Consider the following 20,391-nt stretch of genomic DNA (forward strand, 5'->3'; position numbering starts at 1 on the left):
AGTTTACTGAACTAATTTCCCATGTTTCAAAACAAACAATATTTCCTGAAAACCAATGCTTGCTTTATATTAAAAGCATTCGTTGATTAAGCCTTGCAGGTAAGTAATATCGTCTTATATCCATTTTGTGAGTGGGTAAACATGAAATGAGTGACTTACTGAAAGTTACCCAGGAAGTCAAAGGTGGAGGTAGGAACAGAACCCAGGAGTCCTGATGCCTAGTCCTTGTTCTCATCATTTTTCTGTGCACCCTTTTAGGGGTATCAATAGTACATTATTTTCAGTTTTCTATTATTACTCATAACAATGCAATATAATAGATCTTTGGCACATAGCCGACTTCTTTCTTCTTTCATATCAGTCAGCCTTTGGCTTGTAAATACCAGGCATGTGCACATTACAGTGCTGCCATGATTATCCAATTTTACATGAAATCTACAGAGTATTTCACTTTTAACCATTGAAGAGCTGGCTATAAACAACTCTAGTTCATTTAATACCTCGAAAAGTCACTAAGTGAATTTAGTGATGAACGATAATCGATTATGTCTTGTTGGCTTATTTGTCACAGTTGAGTTGTGCTGATGTAAGCCCAGCTGTGCTTAATTAGCTCCTGCGATTTAGAAAACAATATTTAAAGATATACTCATAATGAAATGAGCCCTTTTTTGTTATGCAGCCTGCTGGGCTTTTTGTTATGAGCCCAGCCGTGAGAATGTGATTTTTTTTTTGTTTCGGTGTTCCATTAATTGCAAAGAAATTTACTTTAAAATTAGATTTAAAAATAGTAGGTATATAACCAATTACTCCTGTTTTACTCACAATCGGCAACAGAGACATTACACTCTGTCACATCACATGATGTTAGTGCACCTAGTTAATATTTTTATTTGTATATAGAGTACAAAGCACAAAATTTTAATGATGTATAAATGACAATGCCTATGCCTCAAGGAGCTTAAAGAAACAGAATCAGGTCTTGTCCCTTTCTAAGGCTGCTTTCCACTATTCTGGCAGCACAATGCAACCTTAAAGTCATCTTAAATGGCTACCTGGGAATTCTAGCTGTATGCTCCACCCTCATAACTCTTGGTGGAGGGAGCATGACCATAGCAGGGGGCATGGCCAGCATTCTAAAACATCTGGGAATCCCTAACTGCCAGTGTACTGTGGTGTAAAGCCGCTTTGGCCCTCCGTCCCCTAACTATGTCAGGCACTGATGGAACTCTGTCTGGATCTTACCCAAGAAATACTTTGCATCATGTGTACACTTGTTTTATTGATCTATTTTAGAAGTGGTTTTTATGCTGGTGCAGAGTTCTCATAAGACAGCACTGTACTCTGAGTACAAACTGAAATCCATGCTACATCTTGCAAGAGGGAATGGGGTCTCCATATCTATTGGTGATTTTTTTTGTGTGTGTGATGTAGACCCCCTGAGAATGGTACCAAGACCAGCTACTCATGTCATGTAACCCACTAAATATCTATCACCCAGCTCGTAAAAATTTTGAAAATTGTAACAACGTAAATTGGATTTGAATCAGTCAATTGAAGGTGAAAGGCCCCATGTGTTACTGATCACCTGAATCATCTGTTATTGCTAAAGTAAACTTTGGCAAATCTTCCATTATTTCAAAAATAAAACCCCAAACCCACATTCTAACAACAAACATGCATATTCCTCTTGTCCCTGCCCTCCCCCACTTTTTTCTGACTTTAAATAATCATTCGTCATTACCACAAATTGATTTTAAGATAGAGTTAGAAGGGGGGTTCCAAAGAGGATGGAGCCAGCTGTTCTCAATGGTGGCAGATGACAGAACAAGGAGCACTGGTCTCAAGTTGCAGTGGGGGAGGTCTAGGTTGGGTATTAGGAAACACTATTTCACTAGAAGGGTGGTGAAGCACTGGAATGGGTTACCTAGGGAAGTGGTGGAATCTCCATCCTTAGAGGTTTTTAAGGCCCAGCTTGACAAAGCTCTGGCTGGGATTATTTAGTTGGTGTTGGTCCTGCTTTGAGTAGGGGGTTGGATGAGATGACCTCCTGAGGTCTCTTCCAACCCAAATCTTCTATTATTCTATACCACGCATTGATTTTAAGATCGAGTGAAAGGTGGTGATGGGCAATTATTGGAATATCTGCTATCTACAGTAAGTTAGTGACCCACCATGTTTAAATGATAATGACAGATATGAGGACTGCTGGAGTCATAAGTCAGAATCATAGAATATCAGGGTTGGAAGGGACCCTCAGGAGGTCATCTAGTCCAACCCCCTGCTCAAAGCAGGACCAATCTCCAACTAAATCATCCCAGCCAGGGCTTTGTCAAGCCTGACCTTAAAAATATCTAAGGAAGGAGATTCCACTACCTCCCTAGGTAACGCATTCCAGTGTTTCACCACCCTCCTAGTGAAAAAGTTTTTCCTAATATCCAACCTAAACCTCCCCCACTGCAACTTGAGACCATTACTCCTTGTTCTGTCATCAGCTACCACTGAGAACAGCCTAGATCTATCCTCTTTGGAACCCCCTTTCAGGTAGCTGAAAGCAGCTATCAAATCCCCCCTCATTCTTCTCTTCTGCAGACTAAACAATCCCAGTTCCCTCAGCCTCTCCTCATAAGTCATGTGTTCCAGTCCCCTAATCATTTTTGTTGCCCTCTGCTGGACTCCTTCCAATTTTTCCACATCCTTCTTGTAGTGTGGGGCCCAAAACTGGACACGGTACTCCAGATGAGGCCTCACCAATGTCGAATAGAGGGGAACGATCACGTCCCTCGATCTGCTGGCAATGCCCCTACGTATACATCCCAAAATGCCATAGGCCTTCTTGGCAACAAGGGCACACTGTTGACTCATATCCAGCTTCTCGTCCACTGTAACCCCTAGGTCCTTTTCTGCAGAACTGCTGCTGAGCCATTCGGTCCCTAGTCTGTAGCGGTGCATGGGATTCTTCCGTCCTAAGTGCAGGACTCTGCACTTGTCCTTGTTGAACCTCATCAGATTTCTTTTGGCCCAATCCTCTAATTTGTCTAGGGCCCTCTGTATCCTATCCCTACCCTCCAGCGTATCTACCTCTCCTCCCAGTTTAGTGTCATCTGCAAACTTGCAGAGGGTGCAATCCACACCATCCTCCAGATCATTTATGAAGATATTGAACAAAACCGGCCCAAGGACTGACCCTTGGGGCACTCCACTTGATTCTGGCTGCCAACTAGACATGGAGCCATTGATCACTACCCGTTGAGCCCAACAATCTAGCCAACTTTCTATCCACCTTATAGTCCATTCGTCCAGCCCATACTTCTTTAACTTGCTGGCAAGAATACTGTGGGAGACCGTGTCAAAAGCTTTGCTAAAGTCAAGGAACAACACGTCCACCGCTTTCCCCTCATCCACAGAGCCAGTTATCTCGTCATAGAAGGCAATTAGATTAGTCAGGCTTGACTTGCCCTTGGTGAATCCATGCTGACTGTTCCTGATCACTTTCCTTTCCTCTAAGTGCTTCAGAATTGATTCCTTGAGGACCTGCTCCATGATTTTTCCAGGGACTGAGGTGAGGCTGACTGGCCTGTAGTTCCCAGGATCCTCCTTCTTCCCTTTTTAAAAGATGGGCACTACATTAGCCTTTTTCCAGTCCACCGGGACTTCCCCGGATCGCCATGAGTTTTCAAAGATAATGGCCGATGGCTCTGCAATCACATCCACCAACTCCTTTAGCACTCTCGGATGCAGCGCATCCGGCCCCATGGACTTGTGCTCATCCAGCTTTTCTAAATAGTCCCGAACCACTTCTTTCTCCACAGAGGGCTGGTCACCTCCTCCCCATGCTGTGCTGTCCAGTGCAGCAGTCTGGGAGCTGACCTTGTTCGTGAAGACAGAGGCAAAAAAAGCATTGAGTACATTAGCTTTTTCCACATCCTCTGTCACTAGGTTGCCTCCCTCATTCAGTAAGGGGCCCACACTTTCCTTGACTTTCTTCTTGTTGCTAACATACCTGAAGAAACCCTTCTTGTTACTCTTAACATCTCTTGCTAGCTGCAATTCCAGGTGTGATTTGGCCTTCCTAATTTCACTCCTGCATCCCCGAGCAATATTTTTATACTCTTCCCTGGTCATTTGTCCAATCTTCCACTTCTTGTAAGCTTCTTTTTTGTGTTCAAGATCAGCAAGGATTTCACTGTTAAGCCAAGTTGGTCGCCTGCCATATTTACTATTCTTTCTACACATCGTGGTGGTTTGTCCCTGTAACCTCAATAAGGATTCTTTAAAATACAGCCAGCTCTCCTGGACTCCTTTCCCCCTCATGTTATTCTCCCAGGGGATCCTGCCCATCAGTTCCCTGAGGGAGTCAAAGTCTGCTTTTCTGAAGTCCAGGGTCTGTATTCTGCTGCTCTCCTTTCTTCCCTGTGTCAGGATCCTGAACTCAACCATCTCATGGTCACTGCCTCCCAGGTTCCCATTCACTTTAGCTTCCCCTACTAATTCTTCCCGGTTTGTGAACAGGAGGTCAAGAAGAGCTCTGCCCCTAGTTGGTTCCTCCAGCACTTGCACCAGAAAATTGTCCCCTACCCTTTCCAAAAACTTCCAAAAAAGTTCAGCTAGCTTTGTGGGTGCTACTCAGTGTTTGGTGGTTTTCAAGTCACAGGTGCACTCCTAGCATGTCTAGTGACTGCAGTTAGGGGAAAAGAGAGTGGTGCTTGCAAGGGAAATCTGGAGTGCATGGTATGGTAATACTAGTAGTTTATGCTGTACCATATATACTATACTTAATGCTGACTGCAATGAGATCGACAAGCACTGGTCCTGAGTAAATCAGCCAGTGGTAACACCCACACTGACTCTAATGGGATGGAGATTTGGCTCACAGTCTTAGATATCCAAGTAGCATTGTTTTCTGACGTTTCTGGGTATATTTGCATTCTGTGCTGCTTTCCTCCTAAATTTGAGACCTGCAGAAATAGAGTATAAATCTCCTCCCCCCTCCACCGCAAAACACACTCTGAATGATTAAACTGATCTTGCAATGTGCAAATGTGTGCATATTATCAATATGAGCTCTAATTTTTACATTTGATAGAATCTGCGCTCTGACTTGTGACTGCTAATGTGACCTGACCATATCACCGAGAGTCCTCTTTATAATGAATTGAACCTTGATTTCAGTTAGGTATTTTATGTATTCATGTTATGATAACCTGCTGAGCTAGCAGGTTATATAAGTGCAGAGTGCAGCTCTCCAAGAATCATTACAAGGCAAACATTTTTTTTCCTCTATAGGAACAGATAGGGGAGATTTTCTATGTGAAAGTGATTTCTCATACATTCCAGTTGAAATCAGGAAACTTTTAACCTAAGATTAAGAATCTGACTGATAATGATTACCATTATTTTAGCTTCCTTTTTGAATCAGGGTCAAGCCATTCAGGGTCAAATGCATAAAGGTTAGTAGCAATTGGACATCTAATATAATGAATGCCAGTGAAAATGAGGTCAGATCTGAGGCTAAAATAGGGAAAGAACAAGCTAAAAATTACTTAGACAAGTTAGATGTCTGCAAGTCACCAGGGCATGATGAAATACATCCTAGAATACTCAAGGAGCTGAACCATTAGCGATATCTGAGACCATTGGCGATTTATCTTCAAAAAGTCATGGAAGATAGGAGATTCCAGAGGACTGTGCCCATCTATAAAAAGGGAAATAAGGACAACCCAGGGAATTTACAGACCAGTCAGCTTCACTTCAGCACCTGGAAAGATAAAAGAGCAAATAATTAAGCAATCAATTTGCAAACACCTAGAAGATAATAAGGTGATAAGTAACATCCAGCATGGATTTGTCAAGAACAAATTATGTCAAAACAACCTAATAGCTTTCTTTGACAGGGTAACAAGCCTTGTGGATGGGGGAAGTGGTAGATATGGTATATCTTGAGTTTAGTAAGGCTTTTATACTGGCTCACATGACCGTTTCATAAACAAATTAGGGAAATACAACCTAGATGGAGCTACTATAAGATGAATGCATAACTGGTTGGAAAACCATTCTCCAAGAGTAATCATCAGTGGTTCATAGTCAAGTTGAAAGAGCATATCAAGTGGATTCCCACAGGAATCAGTTCTGGGTCTGGTTCTGTTCATTATCTTCATCAATGAGTTAGATAATGGGAGAGAGAGAGTAAACTTATAAAGTTTGCAAATGATACCAAGCTGGGAGGGATTGCAAGGGCTTTGGAGGATAGCATTAAAATTCAAAATTATCTGGAGAAAGGATCTGAAGTAAACAGGATGAAATTCAAAAAGGACAAAGTATCCTACTTAGGAAGGAACAGTCAGTTGCACGCCAACAAAATGGGAAATGACTGCCTAGGAAGGAGAACTGGAGAAAGGGATCTGGGGTCATAGTGGAGCACAAGCTAAATATGAGTCAACAGCGTAACATTGTTGCTTAAAAAAAGCGAATATCATTCTGGGATATACTATCAGGATTGTTGTAAGCAAGACACAAGAAGTAATTCTTCTGCTCTACTCCACGCTGATTAGGCTTCAACTGGAGGATTGTAGTCCGTTCTGGGTGCCACATTTCAGGAAAGATGTGGACAAATTGGAGAAAGTCCAGAGAAGAGCAACAAAAATGATTAAAGGTCTAGAAAACATGACCCATGAGGGAAGATTGAAGAAATTGGGTTTGTTTAAGTCTGGAGAAGAGAAGACTGAGAAGGGACATCAGAGTTTTCAAGTACATAAAAGGTTACTACAAGGAGGGAGGAAAAAATGTTCTCCTTAACTTCTGAGAATAGGACAAGAAGTAATGGGCTTAAATTGCAGCAAGGGCGGTTTAGGTTGGACATTAGGAAGAACTTCCTGTCAGGGTTGTCGTCATCCTAGCATATGCGCCACATGTCTCAGGTGGCCCGTGACCAGGATTCATCACCAAATTTGGTCCACTGGTTGGATTATTAGCTTGCCTGGGCTGGGTACTGATGGGGAGTGCAATGTGAATACTAATCCATGCCCCCTTGTCGGGGAATTGGAATACATTGCCCAAGGAGGTTGTGGAATCTCCATCATTGGAGATTTTTAGGAGCAGATTAGACAAACACCTGTCAGGGATGGTGTAGATAATATTTAGTCCTGCCATGAGTGCAGGGGACTGGACTAGATGCCCTCTCAAGCTCTCTTCCAGTTCTACAATTCTATAATTTCTAGTATATTTTTCTTGGCATCCAGATGTCCAACAAATATGGTCAGTGTATGTCACACAGCTCCCCTTTCTTCAATGAAAATCTTTTAAAATTATGCAGTAGGTTCCCCAAGCCCCTTCTTTTTGTGGCTTCAAATAAAACCAAAAATCTTGCACTCTTGAACTACCTCTAGGGTCAAATGCATAATGTAACAGCTTACCTCCTGTTTGATTTCCAGCCCTAGACCCTCTGGGGATATATCTTTATTGTTACGGCATTGCCTTGTAGCACTACAGGCTAACAGATCAATTCAGCCTTCAAAGCATCCTATCACTTGTCGATATGAAATTCTAGCAATTACTGAAGTAGGATGGCTGCAAAGCAGCTGAAAAACATTCCCTATTGATTGGCTCATTGCTCCAGAGTATGATGAACTTGTTTAAGAAAAATTGATCTGACACATTGATTTTTTTTTATCAAGGAACCTTATGAATGCAATTTAAGTCACAATATGTTTTGCCCTGCAGATTTTTTCCCCCATGAGAATTTAGTGTAACAAAAGGGAAAAACAGAAGTATGGAGAATTATTCTGAAAACTTTTCTCAAGTTTTTGGGTTACTTTGGAATTTCCCTCCATCCCACCCTCTCCTTTTAATTGTTTTTGCTCCAGTAATGCACAGTGCACAGGAAATGGTTAGTTTCATAATCCACACTGCCCCCAAATACATATTACAATGCTGCCTCCTTCACTGACTGATAAGCTGCAGCCTCCATACTCTTGCTGCTGTTATAAATTATTTGTATTGCAGTAGAGCCTTAGGAGGCCATATATGGATCAGTACGTCATTGTGCTAGAAGATGCACAAGGTATTGTTCATACTCAGATTATGGTTCAAGGAGTAAACAATTCAGATAGATATTGCAGCGCATGCAGTTTTATTACATTGATGAAATCTGGCACTGCAGGGGTGGCTAGGTGTGTTTGCACATATTTTGTTTGGACTACAAAACTAGGTGTGAAATAAACATGGGACAGAATTGAGATACTATCCCTATCCAACAAAACACTTGCAAGAAGGATGCATATTGCTCTTTTGATGCCACAAACCCATTCCCAAAAGTTGTGTGTTCAGGGAATGGCATAGCTAGGTGTGGCATCAAAACAGAATGGCAATACTGCCATGCAGTGTGGAAGGATGTGGTATTGCAAATGCCCCCATCCATGGAGTCTTCTAACCACCCACATTTATAAGCACCTGAAGTTTGAGTCTGACACATTTGTGTCCTAAATCTCTTCATTTGGGATCTATTCACATCTTGATATATAAGCATAATTCTCCCCTTGATGTGTATTAATGGAACTTATGTGCCCCTACAGGGCTGGCCCACAACATTTTGGCACCTGAGGTGGGGAGCTCAAATGATGCCCTCATGCCCCCTTGTTTTGGCCAAAACTTTGAAAGGTCTCAATTCTGCCTTCTTCCTGTTCTACTCCTCTCATGGTACTGCTCTGCTACCTACCCCAATAAAGGAGAACTGACAACTTAAAATGCCTTGTTCAAAAATTGTAAGTAACACTTAACTTTCAAATGTTTGAATGGCAAATGTAACTTTTCTTGTCTGCATAGTAAACACTGGCATTTTTATCTGTTTGAATAATCAAAGTGGTGCTTTCCATGCCTTCTTGGTTGCAAAGACTTGAACTGCTTCCTGCTGAAGGTCCACAGTCTGGGCCAGCTCGTGCTCTGTTGAGACGGTTGCAAGGCCGACCAGCCTCTCCTGTGTCATTGTGGAGCGTAGATGTGTTTTTATTAACGTGAGCTTGGAGAAGCTGCATTCTCCACTGGCAACTGTTACAGGAAATGTTAGAAGTATGCGCAGAGCAACAAAAGCATTTGGAAAGAGGGTGGTCATGTTATTTGGGCACATATATTCCAGAACAGCCTTTGCAGTTGATCCTGCTGAAATGCATCTTGAAAGGGCTTTCAGTTCATCACCTAAATCACTCGCATCAATATCACGCATGTCATCATGTGTCGACGCTGTCTCTAGTGCCCTGCATTGCTGGTGTAGGTCTTCTTCAGGTATAGTGAGGAGTTTTGAAATATCAAACAACATCCCAAATATACTGCTGTGTTCCTTGAGCTGCATGAACTGTTCAACTGACTGTATTGCACAGTCTAGCACCTGGTTAAAGGATTCAACTTTGAATTGTTGTTTGGGGTCTCTTATGGGATTATCCCGTGCCTCAGAATCAAAATGTCATATTTTTCGGTGACTCTTGTATTCTTGAATGGGTGGAATATAGCTTCAGTGTGAAGTTTCTCTGCTAACTTCTGTGCACTCTTCAGAACGTTTTGCAATCCCTCATCTGACCGGTAAGACTGTAGGTACGACTTTTCTTTGTCCAGTTGTTCCATTGCTCCAGATGTATGAAGGTCAACACCTTGGAGTCTCTTGCTTACAACATTTATTTCAAACAGTATGTCATGCCAGAACATTAAGCCACACAGAAATTTGAAGTTATGTATGTTTCTGGTGATTCCATTTCCCTCTGCCACTGTTCTCCCATGAACAGTTCCTATCATAGCATCATCTATCTTCCAATATGGTGTTTGATAGGCTTTATCGCCTCCACTCGACTTTCCCATCATGTGGCACGCAGTGGTTTCAGTGTCAGAGAGGATGTTCCCAGATGTTGCTTCAAAATTTGCTATCAATGAGTTGATGCAGAGAAAAATACATACATGCTTTGAATTACATTAAAAAATTCAGCAGCCTCATTAGAAGCTGATGCTGCATCACTGATCAACAAGTTCAGTGAAAGAGAACTGCATGGGACAAAAAAGCTTGAGGGTTCAACTCTTGGATCTGTGTCTGTTCTTTCCTCTCATGTTGGCACCATTATCATAGCCCTGACCTCTCATGTCAGCTATCACAGTTCCTGTATCTTCAAACTTTTCAAGAAGCACATTTGTCATACCAGCTCCTGTAGTATCGCCAGTGCCAATAAATTCTAGAAAATGCTCTCTGACAGTCATCATTGCAGGGACATTTTCACTACGTTCTGTTGTTGTTGTTACAAAATGCACCATTAAAGTCATTTGTTCCATATGGCTGATGTCAGGTGTGCAGTCCAGAATAACAGAGTAATATCTTGCTGACTTCAGATCTGCCACAATCTTCTGACTTTTGTTGCCAGTAACTGTATGATCTCATTTTGAGTTGTTTTTCCAAGGTAGTGGTGTGTGTACATTTCTTGAGTGGTGACTCTCTTCTTAGATGCTCCTGGAGTACAGCATCAAACTGAGCCATCAGCTCCACAATTTTAAGGAAGTTTCCATTGTTTGGCACATACAGCTGATCTGAAGTGCCACGCAGTGCTAGGTTTTGGGGAGCAAGCATTCTCACAATGGCAGTGAGCCTTTTCAGAACATTTTGCCAGTAAAGAGACTCTGATGCAATCTTCTCTTGATGCTGATCCTCTATGGTGGCCTTTAACTTTAGTCTCATCTCAAACTTTTTCCACCTATGGAATGCTCTCTGGTGATTTGCTGCCTTCTCATGGCATACCAGATTTATAGCCAGATTTTTCCAGTCCTTTGTTCCTGTCGAAACCAATGTGGCTGGAACATTAGACTGGAAGAATTTGCAACAAAAACAGTATGCAGCATTCTGGGTTTTGAGTACATAAACCATGGCCTCTCCACTTTGTTACCATTGGGGATTTCACACCAGTAATGTGTTGGATGAAAACTTCTATTTTCATTGTCTTTGGGGAACATGAAGTTTTTCACTTGCTGTGGCACATGCAGTACAAGGAAGTCCCTCAGGCTATTGCTCACGTGAGCCTGCAGTCCTGGATCATCTAGACTTAAGGAACTAAACTCAGCAGCAGCTGTTCCTTGCACATTCCTGAAGAGCGTGGTGGAGGCACATGTTACATCCATTTGGGATGGAGATATGGATGCTGCAGTAGCTGTCAGGTCACCTGCACTCTGACTAACTGGAAGATCAGGCATCTCCTCACCACTCACATCCTCGCTGCGGCTGGAAGCTCACTGTGAACATTTGTGTCTATGTATCTCAGTAGAGCTCCTTCCTGCTGAGATAGAAAAATTTCCTTTGCTTTCTTTCTTTCTTCTGAATGCTTCCCCAGAGGGGCATTTTCCTCTTTCACTCATGACTGCTGTGCCAGCTATAGTGGCTCTCAACACCCAATTGAAGGGGACAAATAAGCAGGCTGGTAGCAGGGCCTGAGTGAGGGAAGATATCAGCGTCTTAAGGGCCTAGCTGGCTCCTACTACTTCAGTGGACTGCCTGCCCTCCTCAAGAGGGTTCAGGGAAGCAGCAGGAAACAGGAAGCTCCCTGAGAAGCTGGAGTCAATCAGTCTAGGAGCCTGGAAGTGCTAGAGAGGTACATAAGAGGCTTCTCCTCCTCTCTCTCCCTGCAGCGCTTGCTGCTTTCTGTTATTCCCTCTCCTTTTCTCCTGCCAGCCTGTTATGTCTCTTGTGCCCTCCTTCTTCCAGCACAGCACTCCACCATCTCTGTGCATCTAGAGCAGAGAGAATACATATGCACCAGCAGCAGACACAATATTCTACACTCTGGGCCTAGTGGTGTCCCCTCCCAGTCTGGCACTTGAGGCAGCTGCCTCAGTTCGCCTCATAGTAAGGCCACCCCTATGCCCCTATATGGTCTCCAGTGATTACAAGTTAAAACTGCTTTCTAAGTGTTAGTGTTTCTGCTTTAACTGAGTACCCATAAAAGTACTGAAGCTGTGAAGACAATGGACCAGAACACACACGCAACTTGTTGTCGGTTTTGTTACTAAACCAGAGCCCTCCTTCTTAAAGTACTTCCCAGATAGCACGTGGGTTCTTTTCAATGCAAGGCTCTGCTTTCAGCAAAATTGTTAATTATAGATCATAATAAGCTGTTAGGAGTGAAACACACACATAATTTGAAAGTGAAATGAGGCAGAGTACATAGATAAAGCAATTGTTTGTTTAAGAGGTGATTAGCAGCAGCAAAACAAGCAAACTGATACTTGAACCTGAAAGAAATTACACCCATTTGGAATCGTTAAACTATTTGCTTATTTGTGCATTGCAAAGGTAAATGCATAATAGTGTCAGTTTTTTTTTCTCACTGTGTGCTGAATAGTTCAGCTGATATGTGCCATGTTTCAACTAACATGGTATTAAAAGAATAGCCTGTCACAGGGAGGAAAAGGGGAAGTGCCTCAGTTTCACAGAGGAAACCAAGTGAGATTTAAGTTGTTCTGTACTAGGATAAATTATAAGTCTTTAAAGCCACTGTAATCACGGAATGAACAAAACAGTCTGCCTTGGCTAATTATGCCTTTTGGTCTCTGTCACTTTCAAGTTTATTCCCTTAAATGTTACACAGTATGCTTGTTTTCTATGTGAAGGAGTGTTAATCTAAGTGCAAAACACTGATTTCCTGCAAGGGTACGTGAGCCAAGAAATATTCTGAGTTCAGATCAAGCTCTATACCATCAAGTTTATCTAAACCACTTACCCAGTTAAGTGTTGATTTAAATGTGAATGTAATCTGACTTTCATAGGATGGTTGCATTTGAAATGGAATATGGCATTCAGATACCACCATGATGACAGCCCTACAAATACACAGGATAGACAGATAATTAGAACATATTTATTGAAACTATACATTACAGCTCTCTGACAATAACGGTTTTAGATTTTACATAATTAATTTTCTTTTTATCTCCATTCACAACCCTTAAGATTTCTCTCTTTCATGGAAAAGTGACGAGTAATTCATATTTTTGCTTTAATCACACATGGTCATGAAAGGCTACTTTTGTGCAAAATTATGTTCCTGTAGAAATTTCGAAACAAAGCAGAAGTAACGAAGTCTATTGAGGACTGCATCCAAGTCCCCAGTCCTCCATCTTCAACAAGGGCTGTGATTATATTTTCTGCCAACAGATCTTAGTTCCTTTCTAGCAACTATTATCTTCTTTGTGGGTGTGGCCTACTTCCTCCTCTCAGGAATTTTTGGAAGCATATATCATCTGGGAGCTCCCGCAGACAAGCCTGTGAAAACAAGTCAGTGGTTTCTGCCAACCCCTGTCATAAATATAAAGGGAAGGGTAAACCCCTTTGAAATCCCTCCTGGCCAGGGGAAAGCTCCTCTCACCTGTAAAGGGTTAAGAAGCTAAAGGTAACCTCGCTGGCACCTGACCAAAATGACCAATGAGGAGACAAGATACTTTCAAAAGCTGGGAGGAGGGAGAGAAACAAAGGGTCTGGGTCTGTCTGTATGCTGTTTTCTGCCAGGGATAGACCAGGAATGGAACCTTAGAACTTTTAGTAAGTAATCTAGCTAGGTATGTGTTAGATTATGATTTCTTTAAATGGCTGAGAAAAGAATTGTGCTGAATAGAATAACTATTTCTGTCTGTGTATCTTTTTTGTAACTTAAGGTTTTGCCTAGAGGGGTTCTCTATGTTTTTGAATCTAATTACCCTGTAAGATATCTACCATCCTGATTTTACAGGGGGGATTTCTTTATTTCTATTTACTTCTATTTTTTATTAAAAGTCTTCTTGTAAAAAACTGAATGCTTTTTCATTGTTCTCAGATCCAAGGGTTTGGGTATGTGGTCACCTATGCAAATTGGTGAGGCTTTTTATCCAACATTTCCCAGGAAAGGGGGGGTGCAAGTGTTGGGAGGATTGTTCATTGTTCTTAAGATCCAAGGGTCTGGGTCTGTAGTCACCTAGGCAAATTGGTGAGGCTTTTTACCAAACCTTGTTCAGTAAGTGGGGTGCAAGGTTTTGGGAAGTATTTTGGGGGGAAGGACGCGTCCAAACAGCTCTTCCCCAGTAATCAGTATTAGTTTGGTGGTGGTAGCGGCCAGTCCAAGGACAACGGGTGGAATATTTTGTACCTTGGGGAAGTTTTGACCTAAGCTGGTAAAGATAAGCTTAGGAGGTTTTTCATGCAGGTCCCCACATCTGTACCCTAGAGTTCAGAGTGGGGGAGGAACCTTGACAACCCCCTTAAAAAAATCTCACAAATCTTAGTGAGTAAACCGTCGAACCTCCGTAACTCTGAAATGTTCGTAACTGAATAAAACATTATAGTTGTTCTTTCAAAAGTTTTACAACTCAACATTAACTGAACACAGCTTGGAAAATTTGCTATGCTGCTTTTAATCATCTTAATTTAAATGAAACAAGCACAGAAACAGTTTCCTTACCTTGTCAAATCTTGTTTTACACTTGCCCTTTTTTAGTGGTTTACGTTTAACACCATACTGAATTTGATTTTTTTTTTTTTTTTTTGGTCTCTGCTTCTGACTGATTGCTACTTTCTGTTCCAAATGAGGTGTGTGGTTGACTGGTCAGTTCGTAACTCTGGTGTTCCTAACTCTGAGCTTCTACTGTACCGTTGTGTCAACCACATTACTGATGTGAACCATTACACAAAAATAAAGCCAGTGCTTGCCTGAACATTTTAGTCTAAGGCTGTTCATGGAAATAAGAATTTGTAAATGAATATTAGAGAATGTTTATACCAGACCTGATTCAGAGTTACATGAGTTCAGTCAGGTCTTGACTACACTAGCAAGGTGTTTAACCCTAACTCTTCAATGTGGTAACAATGGTGAAAGCTGTAGGATAGACCACATTCAGGCATTTTAGCACTATGTGGTCTAAACTTACTAAGTGAAACTTGTCTTATTCAAGGGACTTCCGAAAAAAGGTTGCTTAACAGAAGTGATACTCTAATAAAGTTGGAAATAATTAGATGCATTATGTGGGTGGATGCTTTTGGGTCTATCTCTCTCTTATAATAGAAGTCTGAGTAACTAGGGCTGCTTTTTCTAGATGTTTCACTGTGTGTATTGTGCTGGAGATTAAGCAGCTCTCAGGGAATATGTCTGATGTATGGGGAGTCACAAATCTCACTGAAGCTGGTAGGTGTGATAGCGACCTTCCATTCAGGCTAAATGAGGGAGCAGTTAAGTGTCCCTTTATTTGTGACAGATGAAACAATAGAAGCAATCACCCAAATCTCAAACAATATGGCAAGACTGGAGTAAGAGCTAAGCCATGCTCTTACTCTAAGCAGCCAGCAGGAAAGCATGCAGAGAGCAGCAGGCAACAAGAGAAGCGCTAGAGAGAAAACAGAGAGAGAGAGAGAGATCTCTGGGCAGAGTGCTGGCTAGAAAGAGGCTTGGAATTGTGATCCAGGAAACTACCTCCTGTGTGATTCCCACTATATTCAGGAAAACAGGACTTTGTGTATATTCTTTGTATCCATCCATCCATCTTTGTGTTGTATCTGAGCATCTCTTTCCATCCAAACAAAGTCAAAGTAATGCAAAATATCCCCAACAATCATTATTACCTGTCTTAAAGTGGTGTTAATAGAAAAATATTAGGGTTAACAAAGTGCTTTGAGATCTCCAGGTGGAAGGCGTTATAGAAGCATACAGTATTATGTTGTGTGTTATGATGGTTATTTATTATTCCCTTCAATAAGGTCCTTCAGGCCACTTCTTCGTTTTCCTTTTCTTGACATGAATCCAAACTTGAGAAAAGATTAAGTTCCAAAAATTTCACATAACTCTTCTTTGTTTTAATTTCCAAGTACCTTTGCATTTCTTGGCTGTGGTGAGGAGGCGAAGCAAAGGAAGTGTTGTTTAATACAATGACAGAGACTATTCTCTCAACATTAGCCTGATTAAAAGCTGTGGAAGTATTAGAAATCTCATGAGCAAACCTATTCTTGGAAGATTTCATCTGAATTTTTCAGACCCAAGAGATCTGGATAATTCAGATCAAATACTTATTCAAATTTTATCTATTATTTCTCTGAACCAAACGTCCAGACCATGTGAGGTTCACCCATCATTAGTAGAGATTATGGAAATGCTTTCAATTACTTTCCGTAACTTAAAATAGAGCACATACCAGTTGATATTGCAAGCGATTACAATCTTTTAAAACACTGTTTAGCTTACTGATATTTGTTTATCTGCTCCGGTCTTCTTGCCTCTTCTTTTCAGTCCTTTAATTAATAGGCTCCTCAGTATTAAAGCTTCAGGGACATCTAATGTCCATTTGAGACAGCAAAAATCAATGTAACAGTCCCACAGAAGCATCCTATGGTTTTGACCATTTATCTGCTGACCTTGTGTACCTGATTAAAACAATGCAAGGCTGCCCGAATTCCCTCCCTCAGTGGGTTGTGTGTCTCCGCCAGAATAGTTGCACTGAGATACGATAACTTGTCTTCATTAGGGCTCTGACTCAAAACCCAATTAATGGCATCAAGAAATGAAACATGGTCCTTGAATGCAGCTGCCTTTTGAAAGCAGAGTCCCAATATGTGCTGAGCGCTATAATAAATGATGCACTGGAGAAGACACACTAGATACACTCCACTTACACATGAAGGCTTCAGGGGAAAGAAAAACTGTTGGCTTTGTAAGACGGTTTTCATTTCTGAGGAGGAAATTTTGGTATTTAAAAAAGGAAGAGGACTAGGCCTGTGACTAGAGCTGGGCATATATTATGCAAACTTCCCCTAAAACTTCTGTCAATTTATCTTAATCCTCTGCAATAATCCTTCCCCCCCCCCCCCCCTTGTTTACAGTCCTGACCCAACCCAACATTTGACCACGAAGCCAAGATGGGCCAAACTCTGTGACTAACACATATCAACCAGGAATTAGGCTATGATAAAATGAGATGGTTGGGTTAATTATTTGTGTGATTTGTCACAGAATGTGAACCCAATTTCTCTCAGAAAAGGGTAACTGAGAAACCCACTGTGCTTGTTTAAACAAATTTGTCTTTGGCTAAAATTAAACCTTTTCAAGGCCTTTAAATAGGACTTAAGTGGGACATAGGACTGTTGCTGGCCTTTTGCATAAGCATGAATTTCACCCATTTTATGGGAAATCCCCTATGTGGTATGCAGATGATTATTGATAAAGGAGCTATATGAATTTCTCCAAGAAAGCATTCTGTATAACAATGGCAAGGGAGTCTGTTAGCCAAGAGAGCAAACTTTTTGATCTAGAACACGGGTTCCCAAACTTGGTTCGCGCCTTGTTCAGGGTAAGCCCCTGGTGGGCTGCGAGACACTTTGTTTACCTGAGTGTCTGTACCAGAGAAACGTTAAATTGTTCAAACGGTTATAGTTGGCTAATAGTGGAGATACACTTTTCAGTTGGGGGGAAATTCCATAAATATTCAGAGGTTTAAGTTTTATAGCACATTTATTTCCTCCTTTCCAATTGCAAAATGTTTCATAGATAAAATGTAAATTTTAGGGCTGTCAAGCAATTAAAAAAATTAATTGCGTGATTAATCACACTGTTAAAGAATAATAGAATATCATTTATTTAAATATTTTTCAATGTTTCCTATATTTTAAAATATATTGATTTCAATTACCACACAGAATGCAAAATGTACAGCGCTCACTTCATATTATTATTTTTATTACAAATATTTGCACTGTAAAAAACAAAAGAAATAGTATTTTTCAATTCACCGAATACAAGTACTGTAGCGCAGTCTCTGTATCATGAAAGTTGAACTTACAAATTGAGAATTGTTAGAAAAAAACAAAACTGCACTCAAAAATAAAACATTGTAAAATTGTAGAGCCTACAAGTCCACTCAGTTCTTGTTCAGCCAATCACTCAGACAAACAAGTGTGTTTACATTTGCAGGAGATAATGCTGTCCCCTTCTTGTTTACAGTGTCATCTGAAAGTGACAACAGGTGTCTGCATGGTACTGTTGTAGCCGGAGTCGCAAGATATTTATGTGCCAGATGTGGTAAAGATTCATATGTCCCTTCATGCTTCAACCACCATTCCAGGGGACATGCGTCCATGCCGATGACTGGTTCTGCTCGATAATGATCCAAAGCAGTGTGGACCGATGCATGATCATTTTCATTATCTGAGTTAGATGCTACCAGCAGAAGGTTTATTTTCTTTTTTGGTGGTTCAGTTCTGTAGTTTCCGTATCGGAGTGTTTCTCTTTTAAGACTTCTGAAACCATGCTCCACACCTTGTCCCTCTCAGATTTTGGAAGGCACTTCAGATTCTTAAACCTTGGGTCAAGTGCTGTAGCTATCTTTAGAAATTTCACATTGGTACCTTCTTAGCATTTTGTCAAACACTGAAAGTGTTCTTGAAACGAACAATATGTTCTGGGTCATCATCCAAAATTGCCATAACAGAAAATATATGGCAGAACGCAGCTAAAACAGAGCAGGAGACAAAAAATCCCCCCCCAAGGAGTTCAGTCACAAATTTAATTAACACTTTTGTTTTTAACGAGCATCATCAACATGGAATCATGTCCTTTGGAATGGTGGCCGAAGCATGAAGGGGCACGCGAACGTTTAGCATATCTGGCACGTAAATACCTTGCAATGCCGGCTACAAAAGTGCCATGCAAATGCCTGTTCTCACTTTCAGGTGACATTGTAAATAAGAAGTGGGCAGCATTATGTTCCGTAAATGTAAACAAATATGTTTGTCTTAGCAATTGGCTGAACAAGAAATACGACTGAGTGGACTTGTAGGCTCTAAAGTTTTGCATTGTTTTGTTTTTTGACTGCCGTTACGTTAAAAAAAATCTGCATTTGTAGATTTCACAATAAAGAGATTGCACTACAGTACTTGTAGGAGGTGAATTGAAAAAATACTATATATCTTTTGTACAGTGCATTATTGTAATAAAAAATATAAAGTGAGCACTGCACACTTTGTAGTCTGTGTTGTAATTGAAATCAATATATTTGAAAATGTAGAAAAACATCCAAAATATTTAATACATTTCAATTGGTATTCTGTTGTTTAACAGTGCGATTAATTGCAATTAATTTCTTCGAGTTAACTGCGATTAATCGAGAGCCCTAGTAAATTTCATACTCAAATGTAAAATTGTGGGGTCCTCAGGCTACATTTTGTCAAACCTTTTCACCCTTATCTAGTAGATGTTACAGTACTTTGTAATGTTTCTCCTTTGATCTACTGTATACCAGTATGACCTTGAAGGTGCACAATAGTCATTGGATATTAGCACAGGCCTAACTGGAATTGTGTCAGGAGGTAAATATGTCCTCCAACTGTATCAAAATAGATTGATTGGGATTTTCAAAAGAGAATAAGGCAATTAGGAGCCTAAATTCCATAGAAATGCAATGAAGTTGGGTGCCTAATTCCCTTGAAAATCCCAGTCTAAGTATAATTATATTTTAAATGGTGGGGAAGGAGGGAGGGTGGGTAAAACAACCCCAAAGCACACATAGCACAGTCCAGGTTCAAGAAACCATCATTTGATGCAAATAATTTTGCTACCTTGTCTGCAATTGCTCTGTGGCTCATTTATTTATTTTTAATTCTCCCTGGTGGTGAATATTTTTTTTTAATTGTACATAGTTTGGAGTTACTTGTTGCTTCAGGGGTAATTGCTGCAAAATGAGAGGGCTTGAAATCTGAGAAAACGTGAAGTTGATCCGAGTCGAAGTCGAGTCTGAGTTCTAACTCAAAGGAATAGTCTGAGAGGCCCTGTCCCATTGAATTGTGTTGGCACTGATGCATGGAAAGGCCTAAAAACCCAGGAAGAGAACCACAATCTGAAAGGCTGAAGTGGCAGTGCTAGGCCAATCTCAGCTACGCCTCACCTCCCAGAACACTTTAAAAGGAGGTCTTATGGAGAGAGGTCAAAAAGCCCATGTTAATATTGTAAGAGTTCTCAGCAGCCTGACATATTGTTGATCGTGGACAGCTGCTGCTGGAATGATTAAGGCAATTTTCTTTTTACCTCTCAGGTAGTTTGGGGAGGGCAGTGATAGGTTTTTTCCTTGTTACGGAGCCCCACAGGTCTCAGTTTTGTCCCTTCTTTTTCAATATATATAAGACTGCTGTGGGAGAGATGTGATGCTTCGCGCAACCAGACCTGGATGACACCCACACCCAATAGGTGTGTCTGTCTTACTAAGCATGAATAGTGCTGTCACCCTGCTCTCTGTGTCTGAGGGAAATAGGGACACAGATGAAAAACAGTTGTCTCATGCTTAGTTCAGGAAAGATGGAGGAGATGATGGTAGATGGGATAATAAAACACATTGACAGGTTTCAGAGTAGCAACCGTGTTAGTCTGTATCCGC

Source organism: Lepidochelys kempii, chromosome 5, assembly GCF_965140265.1.
Source record: "Lepidochelys kempii isolate rLepKem1 chromosome 5, rLepKem1.hap2, whole genome shotgun sequence".
Taxonomy (NCBI): Eukaryota; Metazoa; Chordata; order Testudines; family Cheloniidae; genus Lepidochelys; species Lepidochelys kempii.